This window comes from Hetaerina americana, unplaced genomic scaffold (assembly GCF_022747635.1).
Source record: "Hetaerina americana unplaced genomic scaffold, ioHetAmer1.1.p SCAF_87, whole genome shotgun sequence".
NCBI lineage: Eukaryota > Metazoa > Arthropoda > Insecta > Odonata > Calopterygidae > Hetaerina > Hetaerina americana.
In genome coordinates, this window is record NW_027287505.1 from 1,378,123 (window position 1) to 1,403,914 (window position 25,792).

A 25,792-nucleotide genomic window follows, 5' to 3' on the forward strand; every position below is an offset into this window, starting at 1 on the left:
TTGGCTTGGTTCTGGCAGCAATTTGTCTTTTAATGGAGGATTTTGTTAGGACAGATTCGAGCATACTCTTCCTAAAAAAATGCTTTGCAAACTTTCAAAGCAGAACGTTGAAAGAGCAAATACACAGACCACAGTGTCTAGGCATTCAGTGTATTAATTAGGACAAAGCTAGTGCACTGCTAAATTATTCTTATAAATTATTCTCTAAAAGCATTCCATTATTATGTTTTTTAAAGGATGATTATAAATTCGATTTCATTACCTGTGAATGCTCTGAACACTAAGCGTTGAGGGCCATCTACAAAGGGAAGCCTCCCCAGAGTCTCTTGGCGGAGCACCTGATGAAACTTGAGACAATGGAGCAGTAACAGGAACTGAAGCACGAGTAGTGAATGGCATATGCGGGGTAGCATTATTATTTCTGTTTCTAAACAGTTGGATTTCAAAGGATGCCTGCGTTGTAGTTTTGACCACATCTATTGCTGAATTCTCCTTTTCATGCAATAACTTAAGAGTCAAACTGTCCAAAGGACAGAGTCCAGCCGGTTCCTCAAAAGTAGGTAAGACAAGCTCATTTAGTTTGTCACTGCAATAACCATCAATAAGTTTTCCTTGGTGTCTCATGCATGCAGCCTATATGGGAACGAAATAGCATTAATCATATTAATGCAATTAGCAGCAGGGCATGAGAAATATAAGAACACACTCATAGGCAAATGGCATTACACATGATATTTGATCCACGCCAAAAATGAATTTTAAAATAAGTGATAAAAGTGGGGACTTCCACATTAATTAAATGTGTATAGAGGATGATATAACTCCAATATACTTTGGATTAAAGAGATTTCATTACATTAGCAATTTTAATTACTAAAATCATCAGACTACAGTGAAAGCCAAGATGTAAATAAAATAAAACCAAGGATGCAGGCACAGGCAGTTCTTATCTTCTGGTTTAGTCGGATGGAGCATAGTTAAGAGGAAATATTGTGACAATATTTTGCGGACAAATTTGTTTAATTATTCATTTAATTTTAATACATGTTTTTATACAAATTTCTGATCCAAAAACATATCCTCACCTTAAATATTGGCATTCGATGACTACTTTTCTATTTTTACCCAGCAAATTCCTCCTGCCACTGTGTCTAGCCATATTGAAAACCATGTGAGCAAAATATTATCGATGTTTAAGTTATTTGATCAGCCAGTACTCAACAAGTTTCATTGAGCTATCCTATCTCTGCTTCCTCAAACATTGGCATAATCCTTGCTTAGAATATTACTCATTCCTCCTTTTAATATTGAATCACATTACTGGCAATTATGTTTTGGCCTACCCCCACCTTCCCCTCTACATCATATTCCTCTTCCAACCCTCACTTCCTCCCTCCTTGCTACATCTACAACGGAACAGTAGATTTTCAATTTATTGTAATTCTGCTGCCTCCTGCCTGTTAGACTGCCAACTATAGGCTCCAAGTTCAATTCCTGGAGATGCCTCTGGGCACCCTCAGCTCAACCAAGTTGTGAGGTTTTTAATGTACCAGAGCTTCCTGTGAAAACACAGGCAGCACAGGGAAAGGAATCCCCAAACCTGATGAGTCAATTTTACGTGCCATTGAGCTTAGTACTAGGTGATACCTCCCTCTTTCCCTCACTGATATACATGGTGCAGCCCTTAAAGACAAGCACATGTTTCCTCGAATAAGACATCCTTAGTAGGTTAGCGAAACTCTCACCAGACTTCTCTGAAGCATTTTACTTGGTCACATTATAATAAACAGTTGATCAGGGGTACCACGGTATTCGATCTTTTTAAATATAAGGCCCGGCAAAACACTTTTGATGATAGCGGCTCTTCAATTGTACTCTGCACCTGAACATAACATCTCGGCCATTTTGAGGTTAAGACTGTTTACTAGATACCTATACCTTTCAAGAATGACAATCGCGATTTTCATTGGAATCCTTTGTGATTAGGGAAAAGGCATTGGACTGACTGAAATTCTCCCAGAATACAAGGAAGATGCCATTTTCTTTATTCTGCCCTTAAAGAGTAGAATTTGAAAGATGCACACATCCACTTGACTTAAAATTACTTTATTATTAAGAGCATTGATGATAAATCATTGATTGTAGCACTTTTCCACTCATCAAGTGGAAAAGTGCTACGATCAGTTACAGAACATTACATTACTCCTCCACCTCAAGCTACTAAATTTGCTGTTAGCATTAATGGTGTCTATTTTTTGCACACACAAAAAAACAATACAATTTTTTAGTGATATTTTTGTGAGATATGTGTATCCCACACAAGAAAAAGTGGTTTCTTTACAAACACACTGATTATTGAACAGAGACAGCAAAAGGTTATAAAGAGGACTTTGAATTCTACCTGGATGCCTCTGTCTCTGTTGGTCCAAGTGACCCTTGGAATACCTTTGGCTTGTTAAAGGGCTTTTTTTTTTAACTTTTGACCCAGGAGCCAAACCACCACAATAGATACAACATCCACAGGCCTAAGGTGGGACTCGACCCCACTAACTTCAGGCTAGCAAGCCACTTACTCACTTAGCAATAAACTGACACAAAAAGAAATATTTTATATAATTATATGAAAAACAAAAATCTATACTTCCCATTTTTCTTGGGTATCATTATGAATGGAGAAAATTTGATCGAGGGAAATATGATGAGAGGGAATTGTTGCCAGTGGGAGGAAACATTACTGTTGTTTTGAGGCATTAATTCTTCAAAGAATTTGTAAAATATTGTTGATTCATCACTCTGGCCATAAACAATAATTAAATATCTACATTCTCATTTATGGTTTATGAACAACTAAGGACTGACTTTGTTTTAACACATATCCAGTCAAATAATTACATCTATATCTACATCTACATAATACCCCGCAAGCCGCCGCAAGGGCGTGTGGTGGGGGGTGTTAGGTCACCAACCGTAAAAAGGAAAAATACCACATGCAAAAAAAAAACAACACGGAAAATTACACCCACAGCAGCGCACATACTCATGCAAAAATCCCTTCATCCAATACTCATGCAAACACATATACCGCAAAACAACTAAAAAACTGCACCCCATGATGCAGCACGAAAGCCAGGACACAACAAGCAAGAAATTGAAACACCACATGAAAATGCACCACGGAACACTCTACCCCCACCGAGTCTCTAAAAGGCAGGGAATGCGACCCAACGTTGCAGGTAGCAGGAATTTGCCCCCGCGGAGAGGGACGAGGGATTGAAAGGGAAACTTAAAACAGATGAACAGAACACGAATGAGGTCATTCTGAAAGAATGGGTTATTACAGCAAAACACATAAGGTTAGTGGAAGAGCATGCGTTTAAATACAACTAATTATTTTTTAGACGCTGAGGGTGGCAAGTGGAATTTTTGCTATCTATAACCCTGCAGTTGCTATCCCGTATTGTCCGTGGGAAGAAGGAGTCCTTGAGTCTGCTAGTTCTGGCATCTATTTCCCGAATTTTATATGCATGATCCAAGCGACCAATGTATGTAGGAGTACGAATAATTTGCGAGACCTCGGTGCTGAAACATGCGGATCTAAATTTATTTAATAATTTCAATCTTGCATTGAATCGTCTCTCAGCCAATGATTCCCACCCCAAATCCATGAGCATTTCGGTGACGCTTTGCGTTTTATCGAGGAATTTTTTACAAAACGGGCTGCCCGGCGTTGAACCTTCTCAATTTCCCGAATGAGACCTTTTTCACTCGGATCCCACACGCTACATGCGTATTCTAAATGAGGCCTTACAAGAGCGTGGTAACAACGTTCCTTGACCTTCGAGTCACTTTTGCCGACAATGCGTCTAATAAATCCCAATTTTTTATATGCTTGACCACAGACTTTACGTATGTGAGTCCCCCAAGTTAAGTCTTTTGTGAATGTGACACCTAGGTATTTTACCGTATCAACTACTGCTAGGTCACCTCCAGCTAATTTGTAAGCAAATCCCGTTGATCTTTTAAAGAAATTTACCACTGAACATTTATTATAATTTAGAGTCAATCCCCAGTTAGAACACCATTTAGTAATGCAATCTAAATCCTGCTCTAGAATAAAACGATCCTCATCCCCAGATATCTCCCGATAGATCACCGTGTCATCCGCGAACATCCTAATTTTACTTTTCACTTCGCGGTAATCGTTAACAAAAATCAAGAAAAGCAACGGCCCGATCACACTTCCCTGAGGTACCTCCGACGTGACTCAAACGCTGTCGGAACTAGCGCCATCAAGGACTACCCTCTGTTCCCGCTCTGAAAGAAAATCTTTAACCCAACTTATGGCGCCCTTGTTTATACCCGCGACCTTTAATTTTAGCATGAGTTTACCATGTGGGACCTTATCAAATGCCTTTTGAAAATCTAAGAAAATGGCATCCACTTGCCTACCTCTCTCACCAGATAAAAGTAAATCATGTGTAAATAATCCTAATTGGGTTTCGCAGGAGCGGGTTTTCCTGAATCCGTGTTGATTGTCACTTAAAAAGTTAATATTGTCAAGGTGTCTCATTATTGAACTGACAATTATGTGCTCTAAGATTTTGCAACAGATAGAAGTGAGAGATATAGGTCTGTAATTACTGGGATCCTCCCTGTCACCACTTTTAAAAATAGGCGTTATATGCGCGGTTTTCCAAATCTTAGGTACTTTGCACTCTGTGAGGGATTTGTTAAATATAAATTCAAGGTACGGGGCAATGTTTGGAGCTAAATGTTTTATCACCCTAGCTGGTATATTTTCGGGACCCGGGGATTTGTTGGGTTTAATCTCATTAAGCAATTTTAGAATTCCTTGTTGGTCCACTGTTATTTTTTCCATGGGTGGAGTATGTATTGTTTCTTGGAGATATGCGGTGGCAACATCATTCGAGAAAATGCTTTGGAAGAATGAATTTAGGATGTTAGCTTTACCCTCGCTGTCTGTATGAATTATATTGCTATAATCCCTTAAGCAAGCCACAATTAAAAACAACACCTCATTTCTGCTGGTAGCTAAAAGCAGATGGATAATACTTGCAGAACAAAATTAAATAACTTTAAGCATTTTAAGTCAGCATAACAATTGCCAAAATATGTGACCAAAAACCCATTCTCAATCATTGTCCAATTTTATCGATGAAGGAGCAAAACAAAATTTATTTAAAATTGCAATCTTTCAAGCCATCCTCAAGTAATACTACAAGATACTCATAATTTATGCCATGAAACCACCGATTTGATTCAAACTTAGGGAATATCCACAACATTTCCTCTTACGTCTCCAAAATTGTTTCTCCCAGAAATTTCTTGGCTTGAAGAAGATCAAAGTCCTTATTCCTTAACTCTTCCTTTGTTGAATTCAAAATTTGTCCTTGAAGTTTCATATTCTGCTCCAATGCCAATGTTTTCCTTCTATGAATAAAAATGAAGAAAGCTATAATTACAATACACAAAAAGTAGCAAAGAAATAAGACCTGGATAAGTATTCTCACATTATTTAGTAACTTTTTCAGTATATTAATATAAAATGACCAAATGCTTGTACAAATGAATATTTTCAGACACATCAGCATAAACTTATTCTCATCAAATGTCATATGCACTGTAGATTTAAGCATTGGTTTTTATATAGGTGCAATGAAAAAGATCCAGATGAAGAGAAAAGTGAGCACAAATTCAAAGAAATAATAAAAGATTCAATTAAATATTTGGATAATACATAAAATATGCTTCTTAAATAATAATTCTTATTGACAAATTAACTGAAGGCACTTTTTTATTAGCTTTAGGGTGATTTTACTGACTATAGGAATTTAATAATAATAATTTCGGAATAAATATAATGCTTGAAATTCAAGTGAGTTAATTTCAGTACAATTTCCAACTTTCCCAGCAATTATGTTATTCAATGCTATTCTCTGTTATTTGGGCATATAGTATAGCTCGGGCTTCTGAACTTCTATCTGAGAATTTCACTGGTTAGATCACTATCCAACTTTCTTTTAGGAATACCTCTTAAGAAGGTTAACACAAGAGAAATTTATAAATTTGCTGTCCTACCTATTGACAATAAATGGCATCTTGCTCAAAATTGTGTATGAAATAAGATTACTACAACTACTACATAAATTAAAATAAAAAATAAATACAGGTCTCCTTATGATTTTATCGCATTAGGTCATAGCCCTTGCGATATAGATATAATAACATAATAATAGGGAAATATGCTTGAATCCAATCCCACGTTCCAAAGCTTCTTCTTTGAAATCGAGCCTTCCTCTTTCTTGGTTGAAATTTAATTTTGGACCCCAAATCCTATTTTAACATTTTACAGTCTAATTCTTAGCACACTACATACATTTAAAATACTCATTCATAGTATGTCAGCTATGATTCCGTTAGGTTCATTCCACTGATAAAAATATAATTTTTATTGTTCAGCACGTTGATATTTACGTATCTCTGAAAACATAGAGCTTTAAAATCTTATAAATAGTCGCAGCCAAAACACGTGGCAAAGACTGAAGATTATAATGATCCCCACCCAATCTTAAGGACATTTCTATATTATCAATGGTTACAACACCACTGTCCCTACACGTTGGTCCATTCTCCATAAGAGTGAATCCAATTCTCCAATAGAGTGTTTCCTTTTGTTTCTTCTCTATTCATTCAACGACCTGTTCGGTCAATGTCATTCCTCCCAGAAAAAGAGCTGAAAAGTATACACAAAATATACACGATGTATGTGGTTCAAAGATCAATACTCTATCAACCATCAAATGGTTGGAGGAACAACACCATGCCAAACACCAATCCACGTGATAGAAAAACCAATCAATGAGAACCAAGCACACCGTAAAATTAACGCTAATCGTGACAATACACCTAACCTTAATCAAAATGTATTTCAACCCTAGGGACCAAAATCTAAATCTAATGCCGCCCCGCCTGTACATTCGCAGTTCTTCTTATCTTCTTTCTTCTCACGTTGTCTTGACACCTTTAATAGAGCAAATTATTACATACATGCCTACAATGAAGGAAATAACAGAACATGCATCGAGTAAATATTTCAACATACAATAAGTGAAATAAAAAGTATCCTACTTTTCATTGCCATTTTTACAGCCAAAAAATACCTATTTGTATTTGTTTGATGATTTTGAAATCATAAGTACTTTTTTTTGCAGTTCACTGTCTCTACACCAAAAACTTTCAGGCGAACTGAAAACCATACTCCAGAGGACCCATAATTCCTGTGTGCGGTTCAAATGTGATACAAAAGAACTTACCGTATCGCTTGGGGACGTGCGCTGTCGTAGTAGTAGTAGTTTTAAGGGGAGGCGACCGACAGCTAAGGTCATTTGCGCCATAGGGGATGGACAGGAAAGGATGAAGGGTGGAGAGAAACCCGGCGTCGGCATTAGCCTGCTCTTTACGAAAGGCGCCAAGGGGTCCGCAGTTTAACGTCCCATCCGACGGACGGCGTACTCATTCAAAGTGCCCTCCACAAAGCACCTCAAGTAGGGATCGAGATACCTCTGAAAAATATTCAACACCGCCAGGATTTGAACCCGCGCCCTCAGGGTGGGAAGCCAGTACGTTAGCCCCCGCACCATCTCGATCCCCACGTGCGCTGTCACAGCCTAAACAGGTCCACGCAGGCCTGCCGCAAAGGTCGGTGTTCGGACGGATACTTTTTAACCTATACATGGCAAACCTCCCGGTGGAACATGGGGCATATACCATGGTCGCTCTGTATACGGATGATGAAACAATAGTGACCACTTCTCGTAGAGCACACATGACGGCAACGTGTCTGCAGCGAGAAGTAGAAAAACGGCTAGAGTGGCACACCCTGTGGCTAATCAGTGTCGAAAACGCAAAGAAGGAGACGATTCTGTTTTCACCTGGAGGACGGCAAGATCCGGGAGAAATCCTCATGGGCACCGAGGAGGCGCCGTGGAAAGTAGAGGTTACCCATCTAGGCGTAATATTGAATAAAAGACTGACATTCAAAACTCACGCCCTCGCGACCACCAGGAAGGAGAGAGGTAGACGACTGCAAGTCTCGCCACCACTGCGGTTACCATCCCTCTCCATCAAGACGAAGACGTATATATATGTGGCGGCAATTCGCCCACTCTTAATGAACGCTTCACCGGCATGGATTGGCAGAACGACTCCAATAGCCTTCCACCATATGGAGGTGACGGAAAAGAGCCGCTTAGCAGTATACTTGGACTTGGATGGAACTACAGGTATGCCACAGAAATACTCCACGCCTTAACTGATACTACACCCATCGAAGATGTCATCAAGACTCGCGCGACGGCCTTTTATGAGGAGTTTGAAGGCAAAAAAGAAGAACACTTGTGGCCATTCGGTGGTCTAAAACCTGTCTCCAGGGTAAGGTACAAACGCCCAAGATCAGCAACGGGACAAGACGACGAACAACCACCGATGAAAAGGGAACGGAGTTGATTGCACCCTTCTTCGGCGACGGGCTAAGACGCCCAAAACACAGCAGATTAATGATTAAATCATCGGGCAGCTACAAGCCGAGCGTCAAGAGGAAATGTTTTGTTATGAATAAGACGAGGAGTCATAATTCCCTCCCCTTTTCTCCTCCGTTACCCTGCCTCTGATCCCGTCAGTCGGGCCTACACACCAGAGATACCCAGTCTTGCCCTGCAACTCTCATGACGTCCCATGACGCCTCTGAGTCCGTTGGTCGAACCTACGACCACACAAGAGACTTGTCCCGCTCGCTCGTCCCTACTCCCCGGTGCCTAAACCCTATTGTTTGCAAAGGGTAAAAGTAAAAATAAAAAAAATAATAAAAAAAATAAAAAATAAATAGACCAAATACGACTCTCTCATTCTGTGCTACGCTCCCACCAATGATGTCGCGACCGCCAACCACGCGACATTATTCTGGGGTCAGGTGTGGGGTGGCACAGAAACTTCCTAGTCTCGAACCCGTAACGCGTAAACCTTATTCGCTCAAGTGGTTCATAACGAGTAACATTCCAAAATCGTTACATTCCTAATATTTTTTTAAGTTCTCATGAGAATGCTGGAATCTATCTAGTCTTCGTCGCCGTATCAACAATATATTTTCTCTGTTTGGTGTGTGTAGTTCGAATCAAAATTTTATTGGTCTAGTTTAACCCATATTAATTTTCTTATTTATGTGTCGCGCGTTACTGTTTCCCGCCATGGTTTGGCCTAGTTATTCCCCCTTAAACCCTTCCTCTCCCCACATGTCACCTTCCCTAAGGGGTTCCGCTAGCCTAGTTGATTTGAACACTTGTGTGTGCTCAATTGAGCCTGCCAACTCAGTCCCACCCAAGGGAACAATGTATTTATTCACATGCAACACTCTGGATAGTCATGTTTACTTATTTCCAAATTTCAGTGGTGGCGATGATCTGACGGACGAGAAATTTTTAGAATGCTTAACAATAACGAGCCACCTTAGCTCTTGGAGTGAATCTAAAACTCTTTGCGTAGCCCGTTTACGCCTGCATGGACCGGCCGGAGAATATGCTTTGCCCTATCCTCGCATTCTAGAAGGTTTGGAAAATTTTCCAGCTGCCTGCGCAGGATTTTTTACAGCTAATATGTCCCTCCTCTCCCTAGAACGGATGTTTTCAAATTTCGCCCAGTTATCTATTGAATTTCTTGACCACCTTCTCTACTAGGTTAATAAAAATCGCGCGCCAGTTGCAAGATTCTATGAAAGAATCAAGCTCAGAGGCTGTAAAGTTAATGATAGACTATAGAGGCAATTCAAGAGAGGTGAAATCAAGGGGCGATTGCTTTTTGCCAAAAAACAATTCCGCAGGCGGTCTACACACCTTCTTCATAGATCCCATGCAGTCGGAGGCTAGAGCTAACAACACAAATTCGAGATATGCCGCAAAATGCTTTTCCTGTGGTCGCGCGGGCCACCCAGCCCGCGCCTGTGGTTCTAAAACTCGAGCCTTTTTTCACTGCGGGGCAATGGGACGTATTTTCCGAGACTGTTTCCTACTGTGCTGCAGGTTATGCAAGCAAGTTGGCCACCGTCCAATCAATTGTCCAGAGTGTTCTCAAACCACACGGGCTCGGCAAACGGGGTGACCCCTACCAGCGGGTCGGAGAAGAGTTATATTAGCCATCACAATAACAAAAGGCACGACGATTAGCCTTCAGATACTAGGCAAATTGCACCACTTCCTAGTTGATACAGGCGCGATGGTCGCTGTAATGCCCGAAACAGTTTTCCCTCATTATATATTCGGAATAGCCCTGTACGACCGCGTAGTGAGGAGCGCCTCAGGTCATGGGGTCATTGGTGACTAATGGTCAGAGACGCGTACCTTTCTGTATGGACAATCGCCTTTACCCTCATGATGCTTTAGTAATAAATCTAGGAGACACACACTATGCGAGCATACGTAGTTGGCTTGGATTTTATGAAAAAGGTGGTGGCAAGATTTCTTTCGATGACAACACCATTCAATTTGAACCTGATCACATGAAGTCTTTAGATTCCGTATGCAGTAAAGATGAGGAAGTAGATTTAATTTCGTCTGAGAATCCCCCTTTAGGACCCATTGAAGAGGCCAACACGGTGCGACACTACGTTTCATAAACTGAATGGCTTCGTAGATAATGGCGATGGGACGGAGTAGTGGACATGAGTCCGGGTAAACTTGGAGTGAGGACGCGGAGACGCTGGTGCAAACATTTGCTTACATCCCATAACCTGCATGGCTTCGTGGACCAAGGCAAATTTGAAGATCCCCTGTTAACTATAAATGAGGGTATTGAAGGAATGGACCAGATCTTGGAGCCTCTAAATAAGGAGAGCCTATGAGTCGAGTGGAGAAACTCGGTGAGAGGTTTGCTTGCGTCAAGAGATAAGTAAAGATTCCTCTGCTCTCGTACATCATGACAGGCGCTTGTAAGAATGATATGGCAGGTAAAGAAGTGGTGATGGAATGGGAATATGGGAATGCTTTGGTACCCCGAATGTTAACACGAGTTGAAGAAGAAGGAACGATTCCTATTTTGCTATCTAAAGGCGAGAAATTTGTTAAGAAAGAAACAGAAATACCAGTAGTGATGATAGAAAAGTGTATAATTGAAACTTTAAATTAATATTTGGTCGAAGGCGTAAAATTATGGCCCAAAAAATGTCCGCAAATTGACACCTCCCGGAAAGCTGCAATCCAGAAGTGCCTATCACTGCCTATATAAATGATTTTTTTAACATCGTTATTATTGGTATAATTTTTACTCATTACTTGTTCCAATGTAATATCTAAAAGAGAGTATATTTATTTGGGGGTAAGGCACCACCATCTATTTTACATCTGTATTGTCGATTGCTGGTAACAATATATTAAATGGCACACACGCCGCACTTCCGGGCCTATGAATAGGTTCAAAAACTTGCTACTGCTTGTTTGGCCCTATGCCACTCACCTATGCCACTCACCTATGCCGAAAAGTTCGGCCATTTCGAATTTTCAGTTAATTGTTGACAGCTACTTTGCTTGGACGTGTTTTGGCTTGTCTTCGATTTTTGCCTGTTCCAAGAAATGGTTCAAAGATTCTGCATCAAATTCTGTGAAAAACGAAATTAAGTGCACGGACGCATTCCGAATGTTGAGTTTGGCATATGGAGAAGCTACCTTGGACCAAAGCAGCGTTTAAGGGTGGTACAAAATGTTCTCAGAGGGCCATTATTGATTAATATTTCCGATCAAATGAAATCCTGTACACATTTCCCTTCATCTGCACTTTCAAATGCACAGGGGCAAACCTTATGCAGAGCATCCTCACCCAAGAGCAAGCAACCTCACCACATCATAATATTTTCCCCAGGCATCTTTTGATTCCATTTAAATGGAATCGAAAAATTCCTATATTAAATTCATTGAAACTATTTGAAATTATAAATGCTGGAAAAAGGGAATTTAAAGTTAGAAGACCTCTTATGGACCATTTCGATCAACGGAAAGTTGTGTTCTGTTAAAACGGTGGTAAGGAATCAGATTGAGAATACAAACGTCAGCGGATCGATTCTCGGTCAAGTTTCTTTGTTTAAATATATTTTATTCTTTTATTAATACATTTGTAAAATACATTTAAAATATTATTTGAAAATATTTTGAAGGAAAAAATTGTTTTCTTTTATATTTTTTTCAGTTTATGTTTTAATGTATTCTTAATTCTGAATTTATTAAATGTCTTCTTTCAATTAATGCAATTATTTTAAATGCAAAAAAGGAATTTTAAGTTTAGCCAATTTTCTCACATGTATTCCTACAAAGGAAGGTGAGGGTCCGTCGGTCGGTAGGGTGGCAAGGCGTAAGATTGATTATTGAAGCGGAGTAATGAAAGTTGGCAAGTAGCACCCCAAGGACGTTAATCTTAAACTTGAATTATTTAAACCATTTCATCGGTAAAACGTGTCCTATCCATACGTGAGGTGACCAGTGGGAGCAATTATGGTTACAGCCTCAACCGACGTCGAGATAAGATTCGAGAAAATTGTTTTTCTTACGCTGCAAAAATCTAAAAAGGTTATATACAGATTGCGATCACATAGGTACTCTACACTGTCAAATTACTTTTTTGGAGGGAAGGGAGTCCCCAGTTACCGTTTACATTAAATAATAACGGAAATAAGACTAACATTAATTGACATATTTTAGATATAAAAGATGACCTTGGTTGTTCTATCCCGTATGGTATCGTTTCTATCCCAGGAAATATGTATGAATGTTCCATTACGGATAGACAGAATGGTCCATTACGGACAATATTAATTTTACTTCTCTCGAATTTTCCCTGGAGAAATCAACCTAAATGTTTGCTTTCATTCTTCTTTTGGCAACCAGTATTAGCCAATATGTGATAATTACTCCATAATTCTTTTTTCCATGAAATCAGAAATTTATGTTTCATGTAACATTTCATAAAGACATGAATATAAATAATAACAATTTTCAATAAAAACAAATACATTTCCTAATGTGACGTTGTGCTTGGCGCAGCGGCACTTGCCCAGTTCGAATACGCGCGCCCCTCTCGCGAGCCGTAGAACGGCGGGGCGCTAGTTGTGGGCGCCGACAATGTATGTAAGAAAAAAAGAAGAGCGGAGCGCGCCGCGCGCGGAGAGTGCCGGCCAACACGTGGTAAGGAGAGTTCGTGGTGAGATGCCCGAGAGAGAAGGTCGTGTGCTATCATCGTCGAGTCACCGACAGCCTGCGAACACCGGGGGTGCGCGTGCCAGCAACCGACCTCGCCGTGTGGGCCCCCCGCAGGCCCCGACCGGAACATCGGGAGCCAGCAGTCGACAGCGAGGCGGCCATCTTCGGCTGCAGCCGAGCGGCCACCCAACATCGTGGCCCAGCAGGCGTCGGCACCGCGCGTCATGTTTGCTTGGGAGCGCCCACACCTTTTCTTGTGATAATAAATAGTTCTTGTGAAGTTTCCTCGTCGTAGTCCATTTTCATGCGCCTCCTTGCGTCCCTCGTGATTTCAGCTGAAGAGCCGCTGCCCACCCCGGGGCACATAAAAGGTGAGCGAGCCCTCCCCTGGGACGAGGAGTGTGATGGGCCAGGTGACAGCCAGCGGCGTGACTCTGCGGCTAGCCATGCGGCTAGCCTGGCGCCCTCAAAACAAGTAGAGTCACGGCCTCCCTTGTCTCGCGGTATCGGGGAAAATTTATCTATAAATTAAATACCGCGTCACAAAATGGCGCCCAACGTGGGGCAGCCTTTCTATTGTTGTGCGAGAAGTGACAATTATATTTCGAGAGTGCGCATGAGGCGCGAGTGTAAAATGGCGTCGCGTCGGCCTTGACGAGGCAACAATGGTGTGAAGGAGAGCGAGCGGAGTGATACCGGCATGGTGTGCAAAGCGTGTGTGTGAGCGGGAACGATGCGTGATTAACATCGCGCGAGCGCCAGTTATTACGTACAGCTCTTTCGCGAGCGGTATACAATTTTTCTATTTGATTTATAAATTAGTCCTTTTTTTCTTTCGCTATACATTTTCATGAAATTAAAAAAATTTAAAATTCTTTGTGAGGGAAGCAGTAAATAAGAGATTATAATTTCTACTCAATCTTTTGTACTTGAATGTGGTTTGTGCGGTTGCTTTGAGTGGTTGCTTGGCGTTGAGGGTGGGATGAAAGCTGTGAACATTCCCGAGGCGACTTGTTTCCAGTTAAGTTGCGGAGGGACGATCTGTTTCTAAGATTAACTACTATTATTGGCTTGAGGGAAGCTCCGTGCGTAGCCACGTATCCCCAGAGTGGCAGAGGATCCTTTGAAAAGAGGAAGCGGAGTTTGTACTTTTTGAATTTTGAGGTTAGGTTATGCTTTTAATATAGAATACTGATTTATTCTATCCTATTTGTTATAATAACGGTAGAATAGGGAAATGGAGAATAGGGATTTAAATTAGGATTAAATATTTCCAGTAAGCGTATTTTAGGTTAGGTGGGGCAAATCCTTTAATTATTCAATAGGTTAAGAATTTTCTTCTTCCTAATTTACAATGGAGGGTGACACTGGATTTTTGGCGAGATATCAGAGAGATATGAGGGCACTGCTACGGCATTCAGCGGTAAAGGCAGAATTTGAAATAATTAAGCAAATGAGTGAAGAAGAGGTGGAAAATGAGTTGTCAAGTAAAGGACACTCCTTGGTAGGGCCACTCTTAGTGCGCAAAGAGCGATTATTGCGGGCTAAGCTTCTTTTGGCACAACCACGGTTAGGGACACCATGGTCAAAGAATTGGACGAGGATGTGCAGCCTGACGATGTAACCCTCTCAGGAGCTCTACACGCCTTAAACTGGGACGAAGACCTAGATGCAGGGCGGAAAATGAAACGAGCATGCAGTAAGGGGCATAAAAAGAAGTACATCGAGACGGAGAAAGTTGCCGCAAGCGACGGAGAAATTAATGAGGAACTGAACCCCATTCAGACCATTACAGCAAACGCAGCGGGAGGCCCTCAGCCCAAACTGCCGCTGCTGGACTCATATGATTTTCCACCGCTGGGGGAAAGGAAAGAAGCGTCAAATTTGACCAGAGAAAAGGAAAAACTGCGCATTCTGCCTTCGGAAGCGAAATCAAATCAGAAAGAGATACCAGTACAGAGCGACCGCAACTCTGAGGAAATAAAGGAGTTGCGGAGTCAATTGCAACAGCAGAACGAGATGATCAACAACCTAACGGATGGAATTAGCCGAATTTTACAAAAATTGGGCAGTGAGAAGAACGATAAGGAAGTGAACTTGAGAAAGGGTTCCAGGAAAAAGTATCGGAGGGAAATAACATCCACTTCGTCATCTTCTTCAGAGTCGGAGGTAACGAGCGGGTCGTTATTTACTGACAGCGGTGATGACTCGGACGATACATCAGGGAACGATGGACATAGACAGAGCATCAGCTCTGAGTTAGGAAGGGCCAGTGCTCCGAGAAAATTGGCATCTAAATCCAAGAGACATCGTACGAGCTCGTCACGCTCAGCTGAGATCTCGCAAAGATGCATAGAGGCGTTCCAGAGTTGGAAGCTTGAATTTCGAGGAGACGGCAATTCAAAGGCAAGAGAGTACCTCCAGAAGTTGGGAAACATCAGAGCCAGCACTAATGCCTCGGAAAGCGATATCTTGAAGGTTTTGCCGTTTACTCTTCGAGATACCGCTTACAACTGGTATGCGGCCACGGAGGAGTACATCAAGGACTGGAATGACTTTGAACGACGATTTAAACAGAGATTCGTCGAAGAGTGGGACGAAGAGCAAGTGATGAGGGAAATTACCAATAGAACCCAAGGGAGGAAGGAGAGGATAGTAGAATTTATAGGCAACTTACAACATCTTTCTAAATATTTGAAGAAACCGTTGTCAGAGAGGAAACTGCTCAAGGTCGCATTGAGCAATATACTTCCAGAATATCGAAATGAGATAAAGGATCGACGCCTTAAGACGTTGGATGAACTGATGGATTGTGGTCAGAAGTATGAAAGAAGAATGGCAATCAATGCTCGTTATCATGACCCTATGCCAGCTAGCGAGTCGCTAATCACGACTGGCGCTTATGTGAGGAAAGGAGAAGAGCAAGAATCAAGAAAACTAGCGAAAGTAGGGGCCCTGGGGAGCAATGTGGAGGAAATGAATAAGAAGACCAGCGAACTTCAACCCAATGAGGTCAAGAAAAAGTCCATTACGGACGGAGGAGGGAGAATACCGCCCACCATGGGGAAAAATGGCGAGCTGTCCCCTCCGAGAGAGGTCACGCCCAGCTCCTCTGGGGCAGGTTACAATGGCCGATGGGACAACCGGGCCATGACGAGACCTACGTGGTCTAGGCCTTCACAGGCGAGAAACCAGGGACCGGACTTTGACGGAGCTTGTTATTCCTGCGGAGAGTCGGGACATAGGGCAAATGCGTGCCCGAGAGTCCAGTGTTTCAGCTGTGGCGCAAGAGGGCATATCAGTGTCAATTGCCCCAGTCGACCTGGAAGGACCCAAGAAAAGTGCCAACTTTGCGGCAAGGTCGGCTTATTGGCAATTAATTGCCCTAATTGCAAACACCTGTTTACTCGGCAGGAAAACGGACAAGCGGGGAGTCGCCTAGCCCAAGCGGCTTCCCCGCAAACCAATCCGTCGAACACGAAACGGCTGAATTAGATCTAGGTAATCATAGGAATAAGTCGATTAGGTTAGGAAATGGTGATTCGATTTTGGAAAAGCCGAGTTGGACAGCCAAATTCTGCGAACCAAATTCGATCAAGGGAGATGTAAATAGTGGAATAAAGGATTGTATAGGGAAAGGAAGGGAGATAAACTCAGATGGGCCAGATGAAACATCTGCTCCTAGGTCGAGTTGGACAGCCAACATCCACCACCCATCTGAGGCGTTGGCAAAGATCAAGGATGAAGAAATCTACAGATCGAGGTGGACAGCCAACCTCTATCTATCTGGCCAATGCAATGGAGCTATCAGAAAAAGCTCTCCAGCTGAGCAGTCGAGACGGACGGCCGACCTCCACTGCAAAGCTGATATTTGCTGTCCAGCCGTTGATTTCGCCGAGCCGAGCGGGTCAGCCCGTCTCCGCCCATCAAATCAACCGCATATGGGGCAGAAGGCGCATTGGTCGACGGAGTCAGCTCCGCTCTGCCAATCCGTTAGGTCGGAAGAAAGCGAAAGGGTCAAGTCCTTGGTAGGATCGAACAGGCCAGCCTGTCTCCAGCCACCAAAGCAAGCAGAGAGTGAGAGAATGAGTGAGAGGCCTCAGAGCATCTCGTCGGTGCCACAAAGCCCGCCGAGACATGCGTGGAATGTAGATTCTGCCCAGTCGCTTCACGCGGGCCGGAAATCAGAACAGGACAGCGATTATGAGAAATTGCCTCAAGTACTGTTCACTCTGGATCGGTTGTGTACCAACAAAGGGACGGGCAGGAATGAGTCGAGTGAGAGTGTGACATACCCTGCAACCATTGAGGACAAACCTGATAGGCTGTGTCCGGTTCAGGGAGGGGGAGTCGGCGTGGAGTCCACGCCTAGAGTGAGTTTAGCGAGTGTGACGGCAGAGAATAGAGACCAAGTCTCAGTCCTGATCGGGGGAAAAGAGTACATTGCGCTCTATGACCCCGGGGCTCAAGTGACCATAGTAGGTCCCGAGGTGGTGAAAAGGTATAAGTCAAGACTGAAGGGGTCAATAACTCAAGTGACGATGCCAATGACGCCCATACCAGCTAAGACTTTGGGATACCTAGATGTGACGATTACCATCGATGAAAAAACGGAGAAGATGCAATGGAAAGCCGCTGATTTCCTGTCTTCTCATCAAGTGATCGTTGGAGCGGATTTGAAAAACCTTTTTTCAATTGATACGATGTCCGCGGAGAAGTGTTGGAGAGCAAAAAAGGGCCCGTGGCACCCATTTTGGAAGAAAGGGACAAGAAATGAACCACACATTTTCGCAGAATGCGCGGGTCTATCAGTCCTAGAGAGTTATCAAAGCGTAAGGCTCAGCGCACTACTGAGCGAATTTAATAGAGAGGATGTGAAACAGGGTGAGAAAAAAAACATGGAATGTGGAGGCATCACTACGCTCACTGATGACCAGAGAAGAAGACTGAACAAGGTAATAGAGCAAGCGATCACAGAGGGCCCGAAGTTAATGCTGCTGACAGAACACCATATTGACGTTCAAGGAGCAGAACCAATAAAACATCGGCCGAGACGAATGTCTCCTAGAATGATGGAAGTAGCTCAACAGGAACTTCAGAGGATGTTAGACGAGGGAGTAGTGGAAAGGTCGGCCTCAGCTTGGAGCAGTGCGCCAGTCATTGTCAAGAAAGCAGATGGTAGCGCGAGATTCTGTATCGATTACAGAGACCTTAATAAGGTTACAAAGAAGGATGCGTACCCTCTGCCTAATATGGATTCAATCCTTGACAAGCTGAGGAAGGCCAAGTATATATCGAAAATCGATCTCCGTTGGGCCTACAACCAGATTCCTATGGAGGAATCGTCTAAGAAGTACACAGCCTTTGCTATTCCTGGCTCAGGTCTGTTCCAGTTCCGACGAATGCCATTCGGTTTGACGAACGCACCAGCAACGTTCCAACGACTAATTGATTCGTTGTTCGGGCCAGAATTCGAACCAATAATGTTCGGATATCTGGACGACATAATCATAGTCACCGAATTATTCGATGAACATTTGAAATGGGTCGAAATTGTGTTGAGAAAACTGGACCAGGCAGGGCTAGTAATCAATAAGGAGAAGAGCGAGTTTTGTTGTACCAGGGCTGCATATCTTGGATATCTGTTAGACGCAGAGGGACTTAGACCAGATCCGGAAAATATAGCTCCAGTCGTGAATTATCCAGCACCATCTAACCTCAAACAACTAAGACGATTTCTTGGTATGATTGGATGGTACGCTCGGTTCATAAAGGACGATTCGGAAATCAAGGTCAAGAGTGGGAATGGACAGAGGAACAGCAGAAAGCGTTTGAGACATACAAAAGGGCCATTACAGAAGCCCCGGTCTTGGCAAGGCCGGACTTCTCTAAACCCTTCATCGTACAAACTGATGCGAGTAGTGAAGCAATTGGAGGTGTTCTTTCTCAAGTGAATGAGGACGGAGAACATCCAATCGTTTATGTCAGCCGAGTTCTCACATCAGCTGAGAAAAACTATACGACGACAGAGAGAGAGTTATTAGCTATTCTATGGGCCATAAAAAAAACTAAGGCCTTATTTAGAGGGCTACAAGTTCCTCGTGATCACAGACCACTCCGCACTCCAATACCTACGAAATCTCAAGGAACCTACGGGTAGGCTCGCGAGGTGGGCGCTGGAGTTGCAGCAGTGGGACTTCGAGGTGGTGCATCGTCGAGGTAAAATCCATGATTTGCCTGATGCACTATCTCGTATGTACGAGCAACTATCTGGCGAAGAGAAGATCGCTGAAATTACGGAAGTAAAGGATGAGGACCACCAACGCAGAGTCGAGGAAGTCACCAAATATCCGGAGAGGTATAAAAATTGGAAGGTCGAAGCGGGCCACTTGTATCGTTACAAGTACGATGAGCTGCTCGATCCAATCGCTGATTGTGAAGAGGGCTGGAAACTCGTGCTTCCAAAAGAATGTCGAGAGCGGGTCATCAGGGATGCCCATTGTGAACCTTCATCGGGCCACCTCGGAGTGGAAAAGACATTCGATCGAGTCGTACGAGATTACTATTGGAGAGGGGCCTATCACGACATTCACAACTTTGTGAGGCAATGTCAGGACTGTCAACAGTTCAAAACGTCGCAGCAAGCGCCTCAGGGACTATTGGGTAAAAGAACGGTAGAGAGACCTTGGAGCGTCGTAGCAGCAGATCTCATGGAGTTTCCGCTCAGCAAAGCCAAGAACAAGTACTTAATAATCTTTCAGGACTTATTTTCAAGATGGGTGGAGCTAAAGGCGGTCAGAGCTGCTACAGGGGCCAACGTGGTTAAAGCACTTGAGGAGCTTGTCCTATTTCGCTGGGGAACGCCGGAGTATCTCGTGACAGATAATGGAAAAGAGTTTGATAACAAATGCGTAAGAGAAGCATTGGCAGAGTATGGAATAACGCATACAACAACGCCTCCATACCATGCTCAGGCAAACCCAGTGGAAAGATCCAATCGAACGCTGAAGACGGCCATCGCGATGTTTGTAGAAAAAGACCAGAGAGACTGGGATCAGCATTTACACGAACTAAGGCATGCCGTCAACACCGCGAAGCAGGCCTCGACTAAGATCTCGCCAGCCTATTTGAACTTCGGAAGGCATCCACTGCCAGTGAAGAGTTTGCGGCGCGAGCTTGAGAAGGGGGGAGGCATAGAGAGCAGATTGGATCCACAAGCGTGGAAAAAGAGGGCCGATAGGTTAGGCTTATTACGAGATTTAGTAGCCGAGAATATAGAGAAAGCTCAGAAAAAACAGGCGCAAGCGTATAATAACACATAGCCCTACACATAGCCCTTGAATTGTGGTGAATGAAAGTTTGCAAACGAGGTGTGATGTGTTTGAGCTGAGGACGTACTGCCTTTTATAGAGTGAATTATCTGAGCGAGTGATGCTTTTGTTGAAATTTTGTGAGAAATTCCCTTGGAATGTATGAAAGATTCATGCCAAAAGTTTGTTCATACCAAATGTATTACTTGATGTTCATAGAGAATGTGGTTAAAATTATAAAAAGTTGTGCTATCCATTTTCTATCCAATAGCTGAGGACAGAATCTCAAAACTGAGTGAACTACTGGTAGAAATATGTGAAATTGTTGTTATTATATTGTGTTCATAGGTTTCAGTTGCAGGCTCGTCTGTAAGCGGTCCACTCGGACGAGTGTCCGGCTTAGGGAGGGGGTATGTGACGTTGTGCTTGGCGCAGCGGCACTTGCCCAGTTCGAATACGCGCGCCCCTCTCGCGAGCCGTAGAACGGCGGGGCGCTAGTTGTGGGCGCCGACAATGTATGTAAGAAAAAAAGAAGAGCGGAGCGCGCCGCGCGCGGAGAGTGCCGGCCAACACGTGGTAAGGAGAGTTCGTGGTGAGATGCCCGAGAGAGAAGGTCGTGTGCTATCATCGTCGAGTCACCGACAGCCTGCGAACACCGGGGGTGCGCGTGCCAGCAACCGACCTCGCCGTGTGGGCCCCCCGCAGGCCCCGACCGGAACATCGGGAGCCAGCAGTCGACAGCGAGGCGGCCATCTTCGGCTGCAGCCGAGCGGCCACCCAACATCGTGGCCCAGCAGGCGTCGGCACCGCGCGTCATGTTTGCTTGGGAGCGCCCACACCTTTTCTTGTGATAATAAATAGTTCTTGTGAAGTTTCCTCGTCGTAGTCCATTTTCATGCGCCTCCTTGCGTCCCTCGTGATTTCAGCTGAAGAGCCGCTGCCCACCCCGGGGCACATAAAAGGTGAGCGAGCCCTCCCCTGGGACGAGGAGTGTGATGGGCCAGGTGACAGCCAGCGGCGTGACTCTGCGGCTAGCCATGCGGCTAGCCTGGCGCCCTCAAAACAAGTAGAGTCACGGCCTCCCTTGTCTCGCGGTATCGGGGAAAATTTATCTATAAATTAAATACCGCGTCACACTAACAACTACACTTCATAATCAGTCATGGTTTCTATGGTCCATTGCCCATTTAGCATTTTATTTCCTCTGCAAAATTCCTTTCTATCGGGAGAATATATTTTAAAAATGTCTATTTAAAAAACATGAGATCACATTACTTTTTTTAATTCTCAACATTTCTTTTGGCATAATTTTGTTCTGCATAATTGACAGAAAATAACTAATATTCATCCGAAGTAAATTTTGCATTGGAAATTGGAAAGGAAAATAATTTCAACACTATTGTTTTTAAATATTTACTTGATTTTTTCAGCGGGAATGGCATTTGGCCTGGCATTCGCCCTAGGTGAAAGGGAAACCCGTAAAAACCTTCACGGGCCGCCTTATAATACAATTCAAATTACAATTTTTCATGACAATTCAAATGACAATTGCAAGTGACAAATACAATTTTTACACTATTTCAAAGAACGTACAGAGGATATTCGTAGTACATGAACAATTTCAGATAATTATGCAACACATACACAAAATACACAGGGGTGACATGTCTGTAAATTCGCAGTGTGTTGATAGAGACTCATGCGCACCAAATACCACTCAAACTATACACATTCACACAGGTTAGTTAAAACAGGTTTCAAATACTAGTACAACTGGTTAGGTCTACCAAAACCCAATTATCTATCCGTTCGTTAGTTACCAATGCATTCCCACACACACACTCCAAACTACACTCATCCAAGCACACAATGTGTATCCTACAAGTGTTCAAAATGAAATGATGGCGAGTGTCTTAAAATGTGTTGGAGAGATTGGAAGTGTAACAGTGGTGATATTTACATCCATAAAACATCCCTTTACAATTGAAAAACGTACAATATTGCATTCAGAGAATACAAAAGTGAGTAAAATATCTTCTTCGGCTCCTCTTCATCGCATCCATGGAGGGCTCCGTGCTCATCGTTGGTGCGCCGGGCCTAAAATGACGTCATACCTAAGTCACTACTGCCACATAATTTCTTTATTCTCGTGGGACTACTCAAATGAACATGAACCACATTGAGGCTTGAAGGAGTCTTATTCTTTACGACAAAGTAACATTACTGCAGAATATATTTTCAACAATCACGTGTTGAATGATTGGAATGCAATACTAGTAGGCTTTGCCTCACTAGACAATATTTACTAGGTATTATTTAAATCTTCAAATGCTATCTATTATGAAAATAATATTACAATGAAGAAATATAAAAAAGCTATAAAAATAATTATATATATATATACATATGCAATGAATTTAACACAAATTCAATTTATTGTCATTAAAATCAACATAGTAATTATGGCAGAGTACTTTGAAACATTTATGTGAAAAAAATGAAATTCTGCTGTAAATTCTGAGCACCGGAAATTAAGTTATTAGTTTTGTTTCTAAAACATAGACAATGAAAAAAGAAAATGTTTTTTCATCGACTTATCCTCGGAAGTATTCCGAAGATTGAATGGACAATTTTAGATAATCTATATTTACCTATACAGTTGTGCAATTATTAAGGAAAAAAAGAAATTAAAAGGTTTAACTATATCCTCATAATGAGCTGAAAGTCTTTCATGGTAAGGGATACCGTCGTCTGTAGTGTGTTATATAATAGTAACAAATTTCATGCAAAAATGATCAATAAAAAAATGGTAACACAAAAGATAAATAATTCCTTGAACATAACGTACACAACACAACACATACGCACACATATCGTACACAACACTTCGATCTGAATTTGAGAATAATGTAGGGGAAGAAGTTACCCATTATTTTAGAAATTTTAAATTAAACATTCGTTTGTTTCTGCTGACTCGCATTTTATTTCTTAAAATTTGCTCAAAAGGACTCGCATTTTTTGGAAATCATCGGACTTAGAAAATAGGCATTGGACTTCTTTCGATTCAAACTCCCGCAACATGATTCTGAACCGTAAGGAATAAAGACCATATATTCAATGACATTCTCATATTTTCCAGTCGAAGAAAAAGTTTTCAATAAATATGTTCGACGGAACGCGTTCAATGTCTCTAAATTAGAATGGGAAATGATAACATTGTCCAAATACATACTGCAGCGTGATGAAAACTAGTCCCATATCTCTTCTGACTTCATTCGGCGTCTCTTCGGGTCGACGTCTTGCTGAGAGAGTACTTCCACAATATGGGTTTAAGACCAAAACTATCCGCACTGTGTTTCTTTGCTGTAGTCAATTCTCCATTGGTGGCTCCGTTCTTCAATCTTCAGTCGACGTAAACGTTCGTCAAACTCCTTGAAGATATGGAAAGCAAAGCAGTAAATTTAAAAAAACCACAGGATTTAGGCGGCTCAAACCATCGATAATTACAAACATCCCTATATTATAAATAACAAAAAAATGCTGAAACACAAACAATGAACAATCCTTAAAAGCTACTTACAAAAATATACCACATATCATTAGAATATGCTTAACCTTAATCGCATTACATTGAAATCACTTACGGTCCATGTTTTCTCCTTAAGCCAAATAATGAATATTTGTGAAGAAGATAGACCTTAAACTACTCTTCAAAATAAAACTACAATTTACACACACAATCAAAAAACTCACATAGTGTTGCATGATGAAAGAATTCCCTCTCCCCAATTTATTCGACGTAAGGTTCCGTCCATGTCGCCCAACCCTGAAAAAGAGCAGATTAGTATACAAAGATTATACACTGGGTGTGTGTGGTTCCAAAGATCGATACTCCATCAACCATCAAACGGTTGGATGAACGACACCGTGCCGAACACCAATCCACGTGATGGAGGACGAAAATAACCAATCAATGAGACCAAAGCACACCATAAAATTAACACTAACCGCGGGAATACGCCTAACCTTAATCGACATGTAATTCGACCCTAAAGGTCCAAATCTAACCCCATCTCCATTAATGATGTTCCATTCTTCATTGGAGTGGGTGTATTCTTCATAAAAGTGGGTCCATTCTCCATTAGAGTGTTTCCTCTTGTTTCTTCTCTCTTCAGGCGACGTGCTGTTCCGTCCACGTCGTTCCTCCCTGGAAAAGAACGGATTAGTATACAAATAAAATACACTGTGTGTGTGTGGTTCCAAAGATCGATACTCCATCAACCATCAAACGGTTGGATGAACGACACCGTGCCGAACACCAATCCACGTGATGGAGGACGAGAATAACCAATCAATGAGACCAAAGCACACCATAAAATTAACACTAACCGCGGGAATACGCCTATCCTTAATCGACATGTAATTCGACCCTAAAGGTCCAAATCTAACCCTATCTCCCTAAATGATGTTCCATTCTTCATTGGAGTGGGTGTAGTCTTCATAAAAGTGGGTCCATTCTCCTTAAGAGTGTTTTCTTTTGTTTCTTCTCTCTTCAGGCGACGTGCTGTTCCGTCCATGTTGTTCCTCCCTGGAAAAGAACGGATTAGTATACAAATAAAATACACTGTGTGTGTTGTGGTTCCAAAGATCGATACTGCATCAACCATCAAACGGTTGGATGAACGACACCATGCCGAACACCAATCCACGTGATGGAGGACGAGAATAACCAATCAATGAGACCAAAGCACACCATAAAATTAACACTAACCGCGGGAATACGCCTAACCTTAATCGACATGTAATTCGACCCTAAAGGTCCAAATCTAACCCTATCTCCCTAAATGATGTTCCATTCTTCATTGGAGTGGGTGTATTCTTCATAAAAGTGGGTCCATTCTCCATAAGAGTGTTTTCTTTTGTTTCTTCTCTCTTCAGGCGACGTGCTGTTCCGTCCACGTCGTTCCTCCCTGGAAAAGAACGGATTAGTACACAAATAAAATACACTGTGTGTGTGTGGTTCCAAAGATCGATACTGCATCAACCATCTAACGGTTGGATGAACGACACCATGCCGAACACCAATCCACGTGATGGAGGACGAGAATAAGCAATCAATGAGACCAAAGCACACCATAAAATTAACACTAACCGCGGGAATACGCCTAACCTTAATCGACATGTAATTCGACCCTAAAGGTCCAAATCTAACCCTATCTCCCTAAATGA

General features: G+C 42.4%; 1 long non-coding RNA gene across 1 annotated transcript; it reads right to left on the reverse strand.

The window, feature by feature from the left end:
* Positions 1 to 22,073: 22,073 nt before the first annotated feature.
* LOC139698492 (uncharacterized) lies at positions 22,074 to 25,403 on the reverse strand. Its single transcript, XR_011702953.1, has 4 exons — positions 25,353 to 25,403; positions 24,317 to 24,389; positions 23,796 to 23,994; positions 22,074 to 22,660 (listed from the first exon to the last, which is right to left on the reverse strand). It is a non-coding gene; the product is annotated as an uncharacterized lncRNA (long non-coding RNA).
* Positions 25,404 to 25,792: the final 389 nt, after the last annotated feature.